The 15,968-nt window shown below is 39.1% G+C and overlaps 2 pseudogenes; both read right to left on the reverse strand.

Moving 5' to 3' along the window:
- Window positions 1-356: 356 nt before the first annotated feature.
- Window positions 357-817, reverse strand: LOC133102283 (small ribosomal subunit protein eS12-like; annotated as a pseudogene).
- Window positions 818-8,781: 7,964 nt separating this feature from the next.
- On the reverse strand, window positions 8,782-9,685 carry LOC133102071 (small ribosomal subunit protein uS2-like; annotated as a pseudogene).
- Between the last annotated feature and the right edge of the window lie 6,283 nt (window positions 9,686-15,968).

A 15,968-nucleotide genomic window follows, 5' to 3' on the forward strand; every position in this document is an offset into this window, starting at 1 on the left:
GTATTGCCTATTAATACACTGCAGTTTAAACAGTAGTTCCACTAAGAACGTATCTTGAAAATCACTGTCTTTTTTTGGTTATAATATTTAATGTAATCTTAATAGCATAGCACTACTTTTGTGGAAATGAAATATTCTAGCCTGGAAACTTCTTGACTACAGGAGCTGCTGTTGTTTACTCTCCAGCACTTAGCAGAGTACAAGGCATTTAGCCAATTCTCAGTGAATGTTTGTTAAATTTTAAAAATCAAAATAGAACCCTCTTTTTTTTTTTTGCATGAGAGAAGATATTCTCACTCTATACCAAAAGGATATGACGAGTTTTTATGTGTGTTTGTTTGTTTGTTTTTTGAGGAACAAGAGCCCAGTTTTTTTACTTGATCATTTCTTGCATTTGATGTACTCCTCGATGACATCCTTGGCCTGAGCCTCTTTGCCACAGTCCTTGACCACCACACAGCTGCAACCAACCACTTTACAGGGTTTTCCCTCTCTGTCAGTTTTACAGAGGCCTACCCATTCCCCTAGTTTCTTGTCATCAACCTTAATCAGGTTGATTTGGTGCTCAGCACAAAGGGCCTCCACCAGCTTGACCTACATAGGCTCATCACAGTTGGAAGCACACAGAGATGGGCTTGGCGCTTGCCTAAGACTTTGGCAGCTTCACGAATTCCATGTGCTAGGCCATCGTGGATGAAAGCGGGCCTCAGCACCTCTTCCAGAGCAGTATTAACGCCCATTACACCTCCAGCAGCAATGCCTTCCTCGGCCATGGCGGTGGGTTACAGGTGGAGCTGAATCTTGAGTGCACCCGTGCCTCCGCGGCCACAGGGAAAGAGCTATGATGAGTTTTTTAATTGGTTTTATGTGATGGATATGTACATTCAAATAACTTATTTGGGCTGATTATTTGCTACTGTAAGTAACAAATAAGGAAAGGCCATCCTAAAAAGGAATTTATACATAAGAATACTGTCAACCATCATAGTTTTTCAACATTTATAACATATCATGTTTCAATATTTCTAATGAACCAGAAGTTACTTTTTTTAAAAAGGCAGGAGCTAGTGTCATTCTCCATAAAATAGTGTGGAAGGTGAATTGTAAGCCTGACAGTCTACGGGGACTTGGAATCACCGTTCAAAGTTTATAGTCCTTAGTTATCAAACTGCTGGTAAAGTATAAAAATACATCCAGGGGGTCTTGATTGTTCTAAATCACCGCTGGTGGTTCAGCATCACATCCCAGACCTCTGCACTGTGTCCCGAGAGAGGCATTTTGAGTCTGCAAAACTATCAGAAAAAAAAAAAAAAAAAAAAAACAGGAAGGGAAGGCTGAGTGGGGAGGAGAAATGAGCATTCTAAACTGAAAACAGAAACATGAATGCTGATGCTAACAGAGTTTCCTCAAGGAGAGAATCCTAGGTAAGCATGCGTAACTTTGAAGTGACCCACAAACCTCTCCCCTTAAAGAACCTTCTCCATCTTAGCCAGATTGTATTTCCCATAACGGGAAATACAAGCCCTTTGGGTTCTGCTCAAGTGAGTGATTTGCCGCAATCACAAGACCAAGTGACTAAATATTTCTAGCAAGCCCATGTATTTACTGAATCTTGCTTTTAGAGATTTTTTTCAAACCTTGGCCTTAGAAGGATGAGAGAAATACAACCTGGGAGCAAAAATCTGGTCTTCCTGGGCTCAAAAAAGGATTTGACATAAATTGCTCTATTAACAAAATGCCCTTTGTTACAGCCCGCAGGAAAAAAAAAGAGGTCATCCTGTGCAAAAGCATTTTCTAAAGGTTGTCCCAAGGACCCTATTGGTTTCTCGCTAAATCTCAAAAACTGCCTGAGATTATAACCCCTCTCCCATTTGTTTAACCTTCTATAATATTATTTTCAAATGTTTCTTCGATGCTACTAACAATTGAACAATATTATTTTTACTCTCAAATTTCAAATTTAGCATTTCTTTAGTATTTTTATATGTTACATCAGATTTTATACACTATTTAGGTAAGCATTTGTATGAATACACACACACACACATATTTACACAAAACCTTTCAAACAATGGTGATGAGAACTGGTTTTAGATTTTTAGGTATACCTATTATCACTGTAATATTCATATAAGACAAATAAAATGGAGACAAAAAATCCAAAGGAGGCTCAATAAAATATGCATTAAGAACATGGCAGATATTTAACCTCTTGAAACCTCAGTTTCTTCAGCTGTAAAATGGAGATAATATTGATAACCTACAATCATAAAGTGCTATAAGGATAAAAAGAGGGTATATTTAAAACAATTAGCCTTATAAATATTAGCTAATATTACTGATGTTGCTGTTGTTGTTTTTTATTACCATTATTATTTTAAACTTCTTAAAATTAAAATTATTTTTAGTGAATCCCTATAGATTGTTATTCAATAGAAATTTACCAGTGCTAAATATGGAGAAGCAAAAGAATACGGCTAATGTTACAGCCTAAATCAGAACTAGGAACAAGGTTTTCTATCTGAGTTCTAAGCCTATTCTGAGTTCCATGCTGATCTCTTTTTAGAATTTAACCAATACTGACAAGTCAGCACTTTTGAAAGGCAAATATAAGGGAATCCACCAAAAAGTAGGTTACACAAGTTTCCTGGTAACCAAAATTGAGTCATTCATATATAAATTGGATTCATCCAAACCATTGTTTGAATTTGAATATTGACATTAAAATTCATATAAAATACAAAATTATTAAATATGTTGTAAATTTATATTCATTGTACATTATTGTGACTTTCAAGCAGAAAAAAGACAAAAATAAAAGAAAAAATGTAAAAAGGAAAAATGTATATATTTCCTCTCATACATGATCTTTGCTTTATTCTGTATTCTGTTGAGAAAATCAAATAAAAATATTAACAATATTCCTATAATAAAAGTTTCTCATTTTGTTTTGTTGTTGTTCTGTATCTAAGATTCTGGAATATGGGAAACTTTCACAAAATTATTTTGGTAAAATAAACACAAAGAACTTTCTGAGAGGCTTTAACTTCATATTTTACATTCAATAGGATTCTCCCAAGATTTTAGACCAAATATCAAATCTTCCATATAGTACACAAACTTGACACATAATAAGTTCTCAAGATAATATACTTGTTGAAATAGGGAATAACAATTTATTATGAAAATGCCTATCAGAGCGCCTATACTCAATAGGCCCTCAATAATAAATGACTGTTGGATCCGAATGTTATCACTTCTGTACCAAAATGACAGCACAGAATTGTAATTAAAGGATTATAAAACGGTTGACCATCCCTCAAGTGGAAAACCTTCTAAACTGTATTAACTTTTATGCTGTGATAGGAAGGTTCATAAGTACTCTAAATGGGCCTTGAAGGGCAAATTGGATGAAGTGGGCTTAATGGTATTTCTTTAGTGCAGAATGTTACATTAAGACCTTCCTGAAAACCCCTCTTTGAAATACACTGACCCACCATCCTCATAATAACCTTGCATTTATCAGGCCTTGATTTTGTGGTGTAAAGAGTAACGTTTCTTACCCCATATTACACATGACAACTTCTTTTGGCTAGAGACAAAAGTGATCTCAGGTATATTTAAAGCAAATGTATAATGAGAGTGATAATGTACAACAACTGATAAATATCATGCCCAACACATTTATTAGATGTCCTTACATATCTCTTGAAAGTACTAATGTTGGAATGGGTGATAAATTGACTTAAGGTTGAACACTAGTGTGAAAATTGAGAAGTCCTGGATAGAACTGGAGAGCAGGGAGTTTCGAAAGACTAGAGAAGAAAGGATGAATGAGAAATACAAATATACAGGACTTCCCTAATGGCACAGTGGTTAAGAATCTGCCTGCTAATGAAGGGGACACGGGTTCGATCCCTGGTCCGGGAAGATCCCACATGCCGCGGAGCAACTAAGCCCGTGCGCCACAACTGCTCAGCCTGTGCTCTAGAGCCCTCAAGCCACAACTGCTGAGCCTGCGTGCCACGACTACTGAAGCCTGCGTGCCTAGAGCCCTTGCTCTGCAACAAGAGAAGCCACCACAATAAGAAGCCCACGCACCACAACGAAGAGTAGACCCACTCGCCGCAACTAGAGAAAGCCCATGCGCAGCAACGAACCCAACACAGCCAAAAATAAATAAATAAAATAAATAAATAAATAAATTTATATATAAAAAAAGAAATACAAATATACGGTGGAGTTTTCTAAAAATAAAGTAATAAGAAAATATAAAAGCTACAAAAGAGGTTGATAAAGTCAAAGGGATGTCTAAGGAGACAGAGTATCAGAAAGCTTCAGGTACCATCCTAAACTTGAGAGTTAGGCTTGCTCTCTACAAGCTACGGCTGTCCGAATTTAGTAAAGCCACATGGTGGAAACTATCCTAAATCAACTGGCATAGTGGATATTGATTATAGCAAAACCCTTGATACAGTCTCTCAGGATAAATTTGTAGATGAAATAATGATCACAGACCATGTTTTATTTTTTCCCAAGACCTATCATATTGCCTGATATATAGAAGGCACTTAATAAATTGAAAGAATCAGGAATGTGACCTAAGGAATACAACATTAAATGGATTCATAGCTGGCTGGAATATATTTATCAATCAGTGCATTACTATCATCCCTATTGAACTCTAAATAGGGCAGAGACCATGTAATATTCTTTATCTTTGCATCCCAAGGCTGAGCAGAGAATGCACAATAAGTATTTTCAGATCAGCTGAACTTGGAGGGAGATGTTCAGTGGCTCATCACAGAACTCAAATGTTCAACATTTTTATCTGTGATGTGAATGAATACCTTAGAGATTTAAGCTAGTCAAATGTGCAGATGATACAACTTTTGGATGGTTATCATTACATAAAATGCTCAAATACTTTATTATCAATAGAGCATCTTAATACATATTAAATATAGCAGTTAATGGGGTGGTAGCAGCAATATTAATTGAGTAAAGTCAGAACCATTAGAAACAACTAGATCCAAAGGTAAATTTAGGGAAAACTGTGTTACCTACTCTCAAACAAGATTATTTTCCCCCTCTGGATGCCATTTAAATAGGTAGTGAAAATTTGAAATAGAGTCTAATGTAAATATGTAATATATTTAATTATGTCTGATTTAAAATTTTGGGTGAGTTTGAAAACTTGATCTGAAAGCATTTAAAGAAGCCATTTCATGACAGTGCCCAAAAAATAATTTGGCAAAAATAACACTTATTGAGTGGTCACCAAAAACATGTGCTAGGGCTTCCCTGGTGGCGCAGTGGTTGAGAATCTGCCTGCCAATGCAGGAGACACAGGTTCGAGCCCTGGTCTGGGAAGATCCCACATGCCGCGGAGCAATTAAGCCCGTGAGCCACAACTGCTGAGCCTGCGCGTCTGGAGCCTGTGCTCCGCAACAGGAGAGGCCGCGACAGTGAGAGGCCCGCGCACCGCGATGAGGAGTGGCCCCCGCTCGCCGCAACTGGAGAAAGCCCTCGCACAGAAGCGAAGACCCAACACAGCCAAAATAAATAAATAAATTAATTAATTTTAAAAAAATGTGCCGAATGATCATCTAATTAAAAAAAAAAATTGTTGTTAAAATTACAGCATAAAATAGGTTGTGAATAGGCCCTTGGCTGGGAATGCACCAAATTAGAATACAGGGTCCATCTGGCACTCTCTGAACCTGAGCCAGGGCCATGAAAACCAAGAGACTCCGCCCTACATTTGGCGGCAGTTGTACTTTCTAAGCAAGAGGATCTCAGGAGACCTCTGAACCTGTAGGGCGATGGGGACCAAGATGTGGGGACAGGGTTCCCGGGCCATGATTCAGCGAGGAGTGCCCATTTCACATCCCACGAAGATCACAACAGTAAGGATGATGGCCCTAGCTTCCACATTTTTTTGTTGTTGTTTAAACAGTTTCTTTCCTGCCATTTCCCACAAAATAAAAAGACCTATTCAGAGGTAAATTTCTATACGAGAAATTTCTGACATATGCAGAAATGTGCACAGAGTTAGATTCTGACTGTGTAATTTTATCCTGTCTTCAGCAAGAAATTTAGAATTTTCTCCAAACTCATAATTTTTTGAGAACATTGTCATCTCACCATGACAGCAACTTGAAGGAGTAAAAAAATTTGAGGGAAGGAAAATTAAAACATTATTTTAAAAGACTAAGGATTGCTATTGAGCAGTTGGAGGAGTTTAGAAGAATAGTCCAGTGACTAGCGTTTTGCCAGATCATTTGCCAAAATGTTGACATGAAAGTTCCCTGAAAACTTTGTCTTAGGTTTCCGAAAATTTCTCTGAGGAAATTGCTAAAAGAATAAACAATCAGTTCAATTGCATACAGTGAAGAATAAAGTCCACATCCAATGTGCATATTCTGTTTATAGCTGGGAAGAATTTAAATTACTTGCCTAGCACTCCTTTTTTCTTTTCAAGTATAAACTAACTCAAAAAATTAAGTAAAAATTGATGATCTAGCAATGTTTCTCTGGCTGCCATACAGTATGGGCAATGAGTTCTAGACTCCAATTTATTGGTTTGTCAGAAAGTTTGGTTATTTTCATCAATTTAGCTTTACATTTAACATTCCTCCGCTTAATTGAAACCATGCGGACACATTTGGTTAGCATCCACATTCCTACAAAAGTAAAAAGGGTACTTTGTTTCAAATTCTGCACACTTTACCAGTAAATTCTATTTTTCTTGCAGTAACAATTAAACACACAGTTGGCACTTAATAGCAAAAGCTTCCTAATCCCTATTGTCAATGGGTACAACTCAGCTTTAGCAAATATCCAGTCAGGCGGAGGAAAAAGCATTATCCATAACTTTGTCTTAATAATTGAATAAATGATTTTCTAGGGACTAATCCCAGGGTTTTAAAGCATGGCCCATGGAAAATTATAGCATTTTAGAAGTTTATTTAACCTCCATTCTCTTCTTCTTGCCCTCCTGGGATCCTGCACCAAAGTGCTAGCTGAAGGATGGGTTCTGAAGGGTAAGCTAGGAAGTGCTAAGCTTCTTTACTGACTGTTCTTTCTTTCTCAATCCCATTGTGGAAAATGACTCTGGATTGGTTTATGAAGCGAGTTTAGAGAGTAACAGGTTTCTAGGATTTGTACTTTCTCTGCTTTGGCAAAGTAATTCCAAAAAGCCAAAGATACAACAGCAGGATAACATGCATCGCTAAAATAACAACATTTTGAGGTTGACTAACTAATGAAAAAATGATGTCCAACCGCCTTTCCCTGTTAGGAAATATGCAAAGAATAAGGAGAAAAAAAGAGAAGAAAGTATGATCAAACGGATGAATTAAAATGACTCCTAATTGACAATGACATGGTTGTAGCAGTTAGAATTACCCTCGGGTATTTATGGATGGGTCCACTGTTGCAGACAGAGCTCTCCTTCTTTCAGCAAGTATTTGCTGAGCACCTACTATATACTACTCCCCTAGGCGCTATTGCTACACGTTGCCACTTCCGTAGCCACAAAGAGATGGACATGACTTGCCCTCTCACATCTTACACTAGAGTCACCTCCACCCTCTCCCTCCTCTTTCTCTTCTTCCTCAGGCACCCATGTGACCAGGCACTGAGACCAGAGCATCTTTCTTGCCAGAGACAGGAGCAAGGAGGCCACACCTGATGTGAAGATAGCCAATAAGACCTGAGTGGCTAAGCAAGTCGAGAGGTCCAGGGGGTCAAGGAGAGAGGAAAGAGTCAGAGAGAGTGCCAAGTGCAAGAGTGAGGACAGAAGACAGGCCACCTATCAAGGTAACAGTTTTCACTAGAGAACCCATTGGCTGGCCTCCTGCCTCTGACTTGCTGGACTTCTCCCCTTTGCACAAAACCAGAGCTCTTCCGGTGTGTGAATACAATCCTGTCACCCTTCCTTAAAATATGTGAAGTGATTTCCTATTCGTTGTCCCAAAGATAGAATAAAAATCCATGGCTTACAACGCCTTTATGAGCAGAGTCTTTCCCGTTGCTTCCACCCTTGTACTCAATACTGCAGCCATTCTGAACTTCTCTCCCTTAACTTCTGTGCCTTTGCCCACGATGTTCCCTCTGAGAAGAATAATCTCCTACTCCATTCTGCTCTCTCCACCTCCTTGCCTACAGGAACTAGAATTTCAGATCTTGGTTTAAATGTTACTTCTTCTAGATGACCTTCCCTGACCCTCCAAATCAGAGTTTCTCAGACAACAGACCTGCAGTGCTTGTGTAAAATATTTCTGGCTCCACTCCATGTTAACTGAATCAAACTCTCTGGGCTGTGGTCCAAGAAACCACATTTTTAGCAAGCATTCCACTTATTCTAGTGTATATTAATGTTTCAGGACCAATCATTTAGACTCTGGGATGATATAAATAATAATAAACAACCCATACAGCACAATTAATTCCCCACCAATCAAAATGGACATACTGACCAATCAGGACAGATGCCATGACCAGCCAAAGTGGACTCCGGTTATCAAACTCTCATATGTACTAGTCTGTACCAACAATAATCAGCTGGCCCATGCTCTGTTTCATTGCATCCCACCTTTCCTCTGGGCTGGAATATATTAGCTGATATTTACTGAGTACTTCCTTTGTGCCAGGTATTGTTCTGAACACTTTTCTTACATCATTTCAATTAACTTTCAAGATAATCCTATAAATTAGGTGCTATTATTTTCTTTTTTTAGAAACTGTTTATTTTCCATCAACCTACTTCCATTTTAAGAGTTTGTGGAAGAACAGCTTAAGACCACTCAGTGGTCGTTCCTACCCACTCAGTGGCCCGAGCAGTGGGAGCTGCAGACCAGGCTTCAGTGGCGGGCCGAGCGCTCCAGTCTTCAGTGGGGAACTGCTGAATAGGCACAGAGGGCACCTGTGCACCTTCAGACAGGTCCACCACCTCAGGCTGAGTAGCAGTGAACTCAGGAGCTGGAGCGGTCCATTTACCCTGAAATTCCTCCTTGGTCACAGCCTTCTCAGCTGCCGCCTGCTCTTCCTTTTCAATCTCTTCAGGATCTCTGTAGAAGCAGAGATCAGGCATGATCTCCCATGGGTGTTCACGGGAGATGGTGCCACGCATGCGCAGAACTTCCCGGGCAAGCATCCACCACATCAGACCCACTGAGCGAGCTCCCTTGTTGTTGCATGGGATGGCAACGTCCACATAATGCAGAGGAGAGTCTGTGTTACACAGAGCAATGGTAGGCAGGTTAACGTAAGAGGCCTCTGTGAGAGGCTGGTGGGCAGCCCTGGGATCAGTAACCACCAGAAGGCTTGGCTCCCGGAAGGCTGCCTGGATCCGGTTAGTGAAGGTTCCGGGAGTGAACCGGCCAGCAATAGGAGTGGCTCCAGTGACAGCAGCAAACTTCAGCACAGCTCGCTGGCCAGTATTCCTGGAGGATAGGACACTGACATCAGCTGGGTTTTCAGGGCAACAGTGGCACGAGCTGCCAACAGAAGCTTCTCCCAGGTCCTCTTCAGATTTATGATGTAGATGCCATCACTTTTCCTTTTGTAGATGTACTGTTCCATTTGGAAGTCAAGGTTGGTGCTACCTAAGTGGGTTCCTGCTGCAAGGAATGAGGACATCCTCCTCCTTCATTTTCAGGACATCAAGGGCTGCGGACATTGTGAGAGCTTCCCTTTAAGTTACAATGAGAATGCAGAACAAGCCATATGGACCCCTGGCTGGGTAGTGTGGAAAGGCGGTGCTATTATTACTTTCATTTACAGGTAGCAAAACTGAGACACAGAGATGTTAAGTTACTTGGCCAACATTACACAGCCAGTAAGTGGCAGAGCTAGAGTTCAAATTTAGTCTGGCTCTAGAGCCCTAACCTACACTGCACCTGTCATGGTATGTATGAGGCTTTATTTTATTGCCAGTCTGGTTATTTGACTTTCTCACTACCCTGTGTTCTCCATGGGGGTAAACCTGATACATAATAGGCTGTCAATAAAAAGTTGGAGAATAAATGAGATCGTGCTAATTTAGTTTAGGATCAAGAAGAGTGGACAGTAGAAGGCTGACCAATTGCTTACGTTATCTCCTAGGGTTTTGAGGCTTGCTTTTAAAGAACTTCAAGGACAAGAAACTTGGGAGCTTGCAGGAATTAAGCTGTGGCAACTATCTGAGGCCACTGAAATCCATGCACCTAGAAAGCCCCAGCCATAGAATTGGTTTTCCTGCTCCAAACATTTTCAACCAAAGTGATGAATATAACACTGACATGCGTACTCTTGGCAAGTAAAATCATGTCAGAAAGATTAGAACCAACAGAGAGGTGACAGGCCTCAATATTCCATGGAGTTAATTTCTTAGAAAAACCTTTTCAGAATGCCCGTTAGTGGAGCCAGCTGGAGCCCAAAGCCTCAGTAATGAAACTAGCTGTGTCATGCAGATTCATCACACAAAATCAAGACACTGAGTTGCTTTCTCCAAATGTATAAAGTTGGTTTCTTCTCCCAGGGTGGAGTGCCGTGATTGTCACTCTCCAAGGCCCAGATTATTCTTTTTTTTTTTTTTTTTAATTTTTATTGGAGTATAGCTGATTTACAATGTCGTGTTAGTTTCTGCTGTACAGAAAAGTGAATCAGTTATACATATACATATATCCACTCTTTTTTAGATTCTTTTCCCATATAGGTCATCACAGAGGTTTAGGAAATTTACCTGTCTAGCAGAAATGCAGTTTGGCTTGGAGACTAGCAAAACTGGAGTCAGGGAAGCCATTGAGGAGAAATCCAGGTGGAGCTGACAAAGGCCCAGGGAAGGTAAGAAGGGTAAGAGGATGAAGCGAGGTAGCACTTTTTTTGTGTTGCAGCAGTTATGAAAGAAAGGTTCAACACAGGACCTCAGTTAAGAATAATTGGGGAGGGAGGCATACATACCCTTCTTACCTTCCCTAATTCAACGTGTAATGAGACTAAAACCGTTCTCTTAGTGGCCTCTTGCTACCTTAAAATTATTCAGGTATTTGAGAAAAATGTGGCAGTATTTCTTGACTGTAATTCTTTTAATAAAAATCAGCATCTTGGCATCCACGTCAAGGAAGAAATCCAGAAATCAGTGTACAGAATTATCTGGTAGACTTCTGGGGTTGCAGTGAGACATGGAAGGAGAGGAACTAACCATGGACCAGAATGAGGAGTTTTGACAATGTTTAGAAGTTACTGTATGTTCTTCCAGCTACCCAGGGAAGCCACATTCCTTCCTACCCATCCAAATACCTCATGGTTCCCACATTGTTATCCAAATCGCAAATCTTTGGGATTAGGTCCTGTTCCCTTTTTTTTTTCCCAGCTCAGTTTCCAAAAGAAATGCTTGAAGGATCCAGCTCTGCCTCTAACACTGAGTACTCCTCACCTTAATCCTGGACAGCTCCCATCTTAGTCCTCTGAGAGTTTCCATTGTTTTCCATGGCTGGAGGGGACCTGGACTACTATATTATCTTGTCCCTGTTTGGACTTGGTCTCATAACTGGCCCTCTCCCAGGGTGGGGAAACAACTAGGAAGAGAGGAGATTTGGGGACGTAAGAGTTAAAGGATTCACTTCCTTAATGTCACTTTGACCTGAGAGTCTATTAGCTCCCAGCTAATGGCCCATTTCTGAGCCTCCCTTACCCACCGCCGCTGCCCACCCCTAATCCCCACTGTTGCTTGCACCAAGCTTTGGTGCCTGTGCCACCCAGAACTGGGATCTAAGGCAATGATGGAAAGGAGCACAGCTGATCTAAATAGAGAACTTGAATGTTAGGAATAACCAGAATTCGTACATTACACTGGCATAAGCAAGTATCAAAACTATAGAAGTTTGTTTGGTTTTTTTTTTTTTTTTGGTTTTGGTTTTGGTTAATGGGTTGTATTGCTTTCAGAAGTAGGAAGAGAGAAAGTGTTGAGTTCTAAGTGAAAAATTCCAGTTGGATGAAAAGACTAGGGAAGACTTGTAAGTAACACAGTGACTACCTGGAAAGATTCATTTCGATAGCTGCAAGATTTTTAGTCTGATGCTGAAGCACACATTTCTATTATAATCCTGTTCACTGCTTTTAATGAGTTACCTGTTCATAGAGCAAAGATTAACTGAAATCTAGCCCGTTTGAGTTGCCACAGATCTTTTATCCCTGATCTAAATAAAAATTTTCACTCTGTTACCTAATGAATCAGAGAAACTAAAAATTGGTAGGAGGGACAATCAACAATAATTCCAAATGCCACTCTAGCTCTCTGGTGATTGGCCTTTCCTGTAATGTCCTCTACCATCCAGAGTTCACACCTCAAGATCATCTCTGGCCTACAGTTCAGTATTTGGTTAGCTCTTTCCAGAAGGCAATTCTGTTTCACATATACATTTAATATAGATATGCCTTTTAAAAAGCAAATTATTATAATGAAAAACATATATACACTTAAGGAGTTCTTATGTGACTCAAGTTTTATCTACTTAGTGTTGCTGACACTGATAAACCACTCGACTTTGGGGATTTTTTAGTTTACAAGGTCATTAGGCAAGTTCAGTGGAAATACAGTCGATTTGTACAGTGGGGCACATTTGAAGATCCTTATAATTTGTCAATTAGACTCCTCCAAAGAAATATTTTACACTTATTAAGGACTTGACTCCCCCAAATCTTCTGATTATATTACCTACTATAAGAATAAAATCTGGGCAGTTTATCATTGTCAATAGGTTTTTCCCAGGAGAATAATTTTTCTGAAAAATAATATCACACATTTATGTTGGTAACTTGGTTCTATACCAGCTGAATTAGAATTTCTAATTTCTAAATTATCCATGTTAGGTAGAGGTACAATTAAGAAAGTTTTTGTCAATTTGAAAACTCTGGGATGAGGGAAGAGGTTGGAATAAAAGACAGACCATTTAAAATCTAAAATAAATGCCTAATTAATTTATGAAAAAAATATGCAGTATACGTTATTGCCACATCCAGTCAGTATGAATACTTAAATGGCAGTTTTTCCAAACTATTATCTTCTGTATTTTTATTTGTGTTTTTGGCCACTTCAATCTCTATAATCAGGAAACCAGTTATAATGTTTAAAAGGATCATACATAATACATTTCAAAGTTTACTATCTTAAAAATATAACTCCCTTCGGGGAGTTGAATAGGGCTTTCTTGGATTCTTGCCTTTACTGATATTTCCTGAGGGTTACATCCATGAGTGAGGTCTTGGAAATCGGGTAACCAACAATTTTTCATGACACAGTGTAACTCCCTTAGCAATGTGGTGCTAAAACCAGGAAAGTGACATTTCCTCCATTGTCTTTGGCTGTAGCTATGAGTTTCCCTTCGAAGAGACCACAAAGCAGGACCCAGCCAGTTTAATAATCCTGATAGAACCAGCGTGAGTGAAAGTTATGAGCACAGACGGAGAAGCTTGGGAAAAGTAAAACGGTAGGGAAGGAAGTCAGCACATGGAGGCAAAGACCATCAGTCACCAGCATCAATCTTCCACTGGTTTATAAACCAGCATATTGGGGAGAGTGGGGTTTGAGAATAGGAGCTGGGAGGAGAGTCGTTTTTAATATACTGTTTTTCCTTTTGGTTCTTCCTTTTAATCCTGTGGTGTTGAAAGCACAGCTTTCTCAAAGACAATCTGACCTATAGGCAACATTATAAATCACTCTCTAACCTCATAAACTGAGGGTCTGCAATGAAGATCTGTAATAAACACTGTAACTCATTCTTCTAACCACTTAAGTTAAAAAAAAAGACCCTCTAACATCCTTATGGTCAATTCTAGAAAACAAATACAAAGATAAGGTAGGTTTTGTTTTTTTTTCCTCAGAAAACTTCTTATGCATCAACACTCCTTGAAGCTATTACTTGTTAGTTCAGGGCTTAATATCTTGAACATTTTCTTAAATCAATAAATGTAGGGTACACAGTAATGAGAATATTGTGAACAGCACGGTTAACTATTGGATTACCCCTCAAAATCTAAAACAGAATGAAAATCCTGCTTTTAAAATTCCAATTAATGTAATCAGAGTTTTTCCAGTTAATCTGGAACTATTCCTGGGTGTAGCATCACATCAACCTACCAACGTACTAGTAAATTGGCTGATTTCTGCCTACCACATACCAACAACCATGAATCTGTAGGATAGGATGTGAAAAAATCTAAGATACAGAGCAGCCCAAGCGAGGTGCCAGGCAAGTGCCAAAGACAACAGCTCTGAGTAAGAACATAAATAAGAAAATATATGACAGGACTGTGAAATAACAGTATGGTTCCAGATTTAGGAAACTTTTAGTGTCATTCTATTCTATGTGGATCAGAACAACACTAAAAGCCTGGATCTGGGTGTTACATCTTTAAATAGACAATACAAAATAAGTGTCTACTGGAGACCAATCGGTTTAGAAACCATGAGCTATGAAGAAAAGTTGCACAAACTAATTTTCATGACAACTTGGCAAAGAAAAGATGAGGATAGACTATGGTGATATGTATCAAAAATTGGAAGAGTAGACCAGTCTCTGTAACTTCAGAAAACACAACCGAGCAGTTTTGCTAATATATTTTACTCCACATGGAGCAAAAATGAAGTGGTAAAAAAGAAATAAAGGGGGCTGAGTATTACTACTTCGAGCGTCCAAGCAGAGATCGTGTGATCATGTGCCAAGGGGGATGATGAAGAAATTCTTAACTTTTCACCCAGCACTGTGATTTTGTAGATCTCAATGCATGATCCTTTGCCAAACATAACTTTTTATTTAAAAATTTTAGAGATTAAGAAGCCAGAAATCACTTAAAAGTTTAAATCCAGCCTATGACAAGATGCATATCCATCCTTTAATATTCATTAAGTTTATTCTGGGCTTATGACACAGTTCAGTGCACATCAGATATTGTTACAAATTATACACTTAAGATAAAATAATAAGGAAAGGCAATAGAGTCAACAGCACTTATATTTTGAAACATGTTGATAACAGTTTAGTAACAATACTTCCTAGCAGGTGGAGACTGTATTGCATGCAGTATAAGATGAGAAAAAAATTTAAACAGTGGCACAGAATTTGAAGTTGGCAAGACTGATGCTATCACTAACATTGCATAGGAGATTTCCATATGCTATTTCTGCATGTAAGAAAAGGTCACAAATTCGCTTAGATTGGACCACACACACAGAGGGATAATTCAAATTCCCTTGCTCTTTATAATCTCTTCTCCATGTCACTAATTCATCCACTTAGTCGTCATTTATCTAAACATATGTATGCCCTCACTATCGAAGGGCATCGTTTAAATCCATCTCCTTGGACTCTATGTGCTTTAAAAGCATTAATGTCCTACTACATCAGGCCGTAATTTTAATAATATTTTCCACTGTATTTAAGGAATTACTTGGTGGGAATGGATTAGAAGTTTTGAAATCAGCATGTTCTTTTTGCATGACTTATTTGCAAAAGCCCCTCTGTCTTGTACTGGTGATTACCTTCCCTGCACGTTAGTGAGCGCTCCCAGAGTTGGATGCATGCTGGGGACAACAATCATTAATGTTTATGATCTACATGGCATATTCCCTGTTTGCCTCTCATCCTTTTTCCTTGATAATTTTTCTTCATAGCACTTGGCAACCCTGATTACAGATCTGTATCCCTTACTCAAAACCTTTGGGGCCATCTGTGCTTCCAAATTGAATTTGTTTAGAACTTTTAGGAAGGCTTTATGGCACACTCCCAGCAGGGTTTGTGACAGCCCCTCATAAGCAAACATTAACATTTCTTCAATGCAGTTCACGGGAATTCATACCAAGAGGGATAAACAAAGACTACAAATAGCTTCATCTTTCCCCAGGTCACGTTCTGCTGCCAGAGAAGTTCAAGTCAGGTCAGGTTTTGCTGCCAACTGAGTTAGGAAATACCTTTCAGTTTGAA

Source organism: Eubalaena glacialis, chromosome 12 (assembly GCF_028564815.1).
Source record: "Eubalaena glacialis isolate mEubGla1 chromosome 12, mEubGla1.1.hap2.+ XY, whole genome shotgun sequence".
Taxonomy (NCBI): Eukaryota; Metazoa; Chordata; class Mammalia; order Artiodactyla; family Balaenidae; genus Eubalaena; species Eubalaena glacialis.